The sequence below is a fragment of the Calidris pugnax genome, unplaced genomic scaffold (assembly GCF_001431845.1).
Source record: "Calidris pugnax isolate Ruff unplaced genomic scaffold, ASM143184v1 scaffold60, whole genome shotgun sequence".
Classification (NCBI taxonomy): Eukaryota; Metazoa; Chordata; class Aves; order Charadriiformes; family Scolopacidae; genus Calidris; species Calidris pugnax.
This window is the reverse complement of record NW_015090831.1, coordinates 6142859-6148062: the sequence shown is the minus strand read 5'-3', so window position 1 is coordinate 6148062 and position 5204 is coordinate 6142859. Positions and strand designations below refer to the sequence as shown.

Here is a 5204-nt window from a genome sequence, read left to right as displayed (position 1 = left end):
ATCTCCAGCGAAAAGTCTGTTGAAATCTTCCCCTCCCGAGCCCGTTTACGGAGCTCGGTGCCGCCCGGCGCCGGTTTCGTTTCCTCTTCGGACTTTGCAAACCTCTAGGAAGAGCATTTGAGAGAAAGGCTCCCGAAAGCTGTCATCCCTGTGCCCGCTCTGCCGGGGCTACTACTTTTTCGCCAGAGGTGCATTGAGCTTGAGGTTGGACATAACAAGGCTCTTTCATTTGTCAGGTTCGGCATTTCTTACGCATCGACATCACCTTGTGGTTTGACCGTAGGGATTTATCTTTTTTTTTTGTGAAAAGCAGTGCCTGACCTGATGTGATTGCATAGGTGTGCGGACCTAGACGAGACAAGAATTTTGGGGGCCGGTTTTATTGTCTCCCTTGAATTTTAGCAACTACTTAAGGTAAACTTACTTCTTTGACATATTTAGGGGGAAAATAAATGTTATTCGGTTTTGAGGAATTAAATCTTGGTAGAGGTAGTTTCCTCACTGCAAACACGGGGAGTGTAGGTTCAATCTTTTCCAGATACGGTATAATATTAGTCTTGTCTTTTGAGTGCACGTTCCTCTTTCTGGCATCATGGTCAGTAGACTTTGGAGAATGAATTCTTAATTCTTGCATTAGGTCTTGATACATCAGTCTCATTTGATAACTGCAGCAAGAATAGAATACTTTTAAAATGAAGGCTCACTCTTAAGATTTATGTTATTCTAGTATACAGCCCTGTCTAAGAAGCTCTGTCACCTTGTCCCCATGAAATGGTATGATAGCTTTTTCAAGAGCATGACTCATAATCCTAAATACAAGAATGAATTTTGACTTAGTGCAGTGCAAGTGCTTTATCTCAGCAAACAGCCTTGGGAGTTTGCAAGTAGGGAGGAGGGAATGTCTGGTACAGTATCTGTTAATCTTTGTCCTTAGGAGGACAGCATTTGAAGTTGTTTGCTGGCTAGGGGTTATGTCTTTACTCCCAAATCAATGAGGTGATCTCAGTTCTTTAAAAATACTTTTGCCATTTCATAAGAGACTGAAAAGCTTTCAAAAAAGGAGAAACCGGTTAGTTCTTGCTATTTATTATTGAAACCATTTTGCCTGGGGACATGGCGTCCAATTTAGTCTGAATGGGTGATTTACCTTTTTCCTTCTTCATCTTTGTTTAATGACGCTGAGTGTTCTTCATGAGAAACTGCTTACTGCAGCACCCACAGTTCATATAATTACTGGTGGCTGTACCAAGTAGTAGGAGGGAAACCTTCACCTTTTTTTTCTGGTGGTTTTGTTACATACAAGGTAACTTTCACTACTACTGCTTCCTGATCTTTACCCATATGAGATGATGTAGGGAATAGTTTACTCTTAAAATGGCCCGTGGAGCAGTATGTTTAGGGAAAGCAGTGTCTCTTCTTTATAATTTAATGTATGCAGACCGTTTTCTGTTGCTTTTATCTAGAATATGGATTTATTTTGTACAAGCAGAATAAGGATTAAATAAGAACATATGCTCCTCTCTTTTCTGGGTGATAAATCCATCTTGCTGCCCAAGGGGAAGGCAGCTTACATAGCCTGGGCTGAAATGACACTGAAAGACAAAGTGACTGAATCCTGAATATAAGAAGATCAGGTTGTTTAAGCTTCCCAAACTAAACTGCATAAAACTTAGGAAGCAGCCAGCAAAACTGGGTGCAGATCATCTAAAATCCTTAATCTGCTTCATGAAATAGAATCTGGCAAAATAATGAAGTGTTCTGAATTCCTAGAATTACTTAGAGTAAAGACAGTTGCTGTCCAATTTTCAGTGACTGCCCTCCAAACAGATTCCCTTCCTTTCCCCTATTAAAAAAAAAAAAAAAGGTTTATGGCTTTGTGTGTGTGAGGCTTATGTGAATGCAGTGTTCATGTTTTGAGCAGATTGAGACCTGAAGAAGACTGTCTCAGTGTTTGATGAGAGAATGGGAGAATTCATTCAGTTTTATTGATAGGAAGAGAAGTGATAGGGAGATTATGGCAAACGTTACTTTTTGGTTATTTGCCAACAGATTGTCTGACTTAGTCTATGCTTAGTGTCTTAAATAGGTGGTGGAGACAAATACAATAAGGGGAATATCAAAGAAGCCAGGTTCTGACAGAATTTTCATTTATGTCACGTTATTCCCAAAGTGTCTGCAGAATTCTGCTCAGCCCAGTTTGGAACCAGAGTAATACTCCAACAGCAACTCTTGGTAACAAACATCGGAAGCATCTGCTGAAGGAAATGAGCATGCTACACAGTGCTAATCAGCTGGGAATCTGATGAGTGGAAACTCTTTCAGGAATCAGTTTTGCTATTACTGCATCTTCAGTTTCAAATAATTCTTAGCTGATTGGAGTGGAATAAGGTCATCCTTTATTCCTCTCCGCTTTTGCTGAGTTAGTATTTATGCACCTCTGCATTTCATATACCACATACACACATGGATTTAAACAAACAAAAAAATCCCAACACCGAAACCTAAAAAATATTTTGTATTTGCCTCTGTGTGTATGTGTGTGCACACTCAAACCCGTCTTGTTTTGTTCTTTTAGCCTGCTGTTATTGATATACATTATTGAAGTTCCAAAGGCTTCATTATATGTTTTACTTTCATTTCTTGAAGAGCTCAGATCTATAAGGAAATGTAACTTCTGAGACGAGTAAGTCTCATTGAGACCGTGTTTTGAATAGTGGCTTGATTTCCGTACCTTCTGACCCCATCTGTTTTGACTATTTCTTGTTTGTTCGTGTGAGTTGATAACTCATATACTGCAATTCATGGCGACAAAGAAAAGATGACTAAAGTTTTATACAAACTTATATTAGTTTGGTTCTGGATGTTGACATGGGCTCTCTGAATTGAATGGTATTTGAGGGGGAGCCACCATAATGATGGAGAATTGGTGACACAACTGCTGATGCAGCGTCTTTTTGTTGGCAATACAAACTTTTATCAGGGTGGATAGCCTTTTTCTTCTACAGAAGCTGGAATAGTTCAGCTGTCGTAAGATGAAAATGTGGGGCTTTGTTCTTGCCTTGCAACAAGGAGAAGTTGTGTCTGCTTTAGTCAGGTGAATCCTTCAAGTTCAAGGTCTATGCATGCACTCAGGCCAGAATGTAGCTCTTTTGAGGAACTTCTGCTAAAATTATGGCATTTTCATATATCTGTGGTGGCTTGTGTACCAGTGGCTTTCACTGCAGGGAGACACTGCAGTGAAAGAATAGAGAACAGAAAATTAGTTTAGGGGACAGATTCCCTCTTAGAGCACTTTAAGTAGTAAAGTCCTTTTCATGAGGAGAGATTAAGTCAACGCTGTGATTAATTTCATTTATTATTTATGGTTTGTGTGAGTTAAGAATCCCGTGATCCTGGCCCTTTGAGTCTCACAAGGTCTTCTTATTCCTGTTAGCTAACTGTACTTCTTCATACATACCACAGGCATTCCAAACTGTTTAACCTTGGTTATTTGTCTAACCTACTGACGTGTGTCTTATGATTTTTATATCCTGATAAAAGCCTCAAATCTTTGAAAGCTATCAACCACCTCTTTTGACCTTGTCCTTTAGGCAAAGGGATTTTCATTGGTTACAAGCAGCAGGCAGAACCTTATTTTACTTCTATTGATTGTTGCTCATACGTCATGTAGTTTGTTGCATTTCTTTCCATATACATTTTTGCCATATAATGTATTCCTTGTGGTTACATTTTCATAGAAGAGTTTCATAACTAAAACTTTTTCTTGACTCTTGTTAGACTTAGGTAATGAAGTTTATTGCTGCTTCCTTTCCATTGCCTCTTAAGGTTGTGTTCTTCCTTTCTTTAGGAAACAGACCAGTGATGCACGCCCCCTGACTGGTGCAGCTCTTTATGTCATCTGCATTGAGGTCCTAGCAAAGCATTTTCAGATAGCTACTGGTCAAGCAGTAGATTGCATATTGGGAAACATTCCTTCACAGAAAGGGTTATCAAGCACTGAAACAGGCTATCAGACATACCAATTCATTACTTCTGCTGAAAAGCTTGTTTAAAAAAAAATACAAAACAAAACCAAAAAAACCCACAACCAACCCCGGAAACGAAGCCTAGAATAAATATGAGGAATGTTTCTACCCTGGTAGTTGTCCAGGTTTGACGTTGTTCATTCATTCTATACCAAGACGTTGTAATATGATTGTATTGAATGCTGAATGAAACTGTTTGCATGATCTAACAGTAGAATGACAGTCCCGCACTGTTTCGGTGCACTGTAGTGTGAAGGCTATTTCTGCCTAAAAGAAATGCTTCCAGTACTAGTGCCTCTAAAATATTACTCCAAGAAACATGAAACATGAAATAGTTTGCTTCTCCTGATGTTGGTTTGAATTGCCCATTTCTGTGTAGATGTAATTGAAGTTTCCTGGTTTTAATAATTAAAATAGCAATGAATATGGAAAATGTAGAGTTTGTGTAGAAGCATTCAGCAAAAAGCAGCAACCAGATCTTTGTCATCTTCAGGTTCTCAGGATGATTTGTGTAGAAGCATTCAGCAAAAAGCAGCATGTCATCTTCAGGTGTTTTCTTTCTGTCTTGCTTTTGGTATGAGTTGTACATTGAAATGAGCCCCCTTTTCCGAAAAAGAACATACAGTCTTATATTGCTATATCTTTTTTTGTTTGTTTATCTGATCTTGGAATTTCTGGGGCACCTGGCAAAGGAGCTTTCTCCCTGAAAAAAAAAAAAAAAGAGAAAGTAAGCAGACATAAATATTTAGTGCCTAGCAAAAACCTGTCATATTCTTAACGTAGAAACTTTCACACCTATTTGGCAAACTCCTGCAGTAAAGTGAAAGGAGTCTGTGTAGGCACTAGTACATTGTATGTGGATGCAAACTTTCTCACGTACTTCACAGGCACAGGTATACATGTACCAAAAGAAAAATCAAGAGATGCCTCCAAAACCCTGCAGCATCTCAGCTCTTGAAGCATTATAACAATCCTATCAAAAATGCATTTGGCTAATGGTAGACTTACAGTGGGTTCGGAGATGATATTGGCAGGAAGAGGGGCTGCAAAAGCTGTTCCTTGGGTAGCGATGTTTTAAAAAAAAAGTGGCAAGCAGTCCAAGTGAGGCATTAATTTGATGCTTGGGCTGTGGGGGCCTTGGAGGCACACTTGAAAGCAGTGAGTAGGAGCAAAAAAATG

General features: G+C 39.2%; 1 protein-coding gene across 2 annotated transcripts in view; it reads left to right on the top strand.

Moving 5' to 3' along the window:
• The first annotated feature begins 308 nt into the window (after window positions 1-308).
• Window positions 309-5204, top strand: part of MGAT5 (mannosyl (alpha-1,6-)-glycoprotein beta-1,6-N-acetyl-glucosaminyltransferase) — a 130095-nt gene continuing 125199 nt past the window's right edge. Inside the window, exon 1 of one of the 2 annotated variants that reach the window (XM_014941177.1) lies at window positions 309-414. The gene's annotated coding sequence lies outside the window, so the exon portion shown is untranslated. The remainder of the gene's footprint in view (window positions 415-5204) is intronic. The other variant, XM_014941176.1, reaches the window with a different exon arrangement.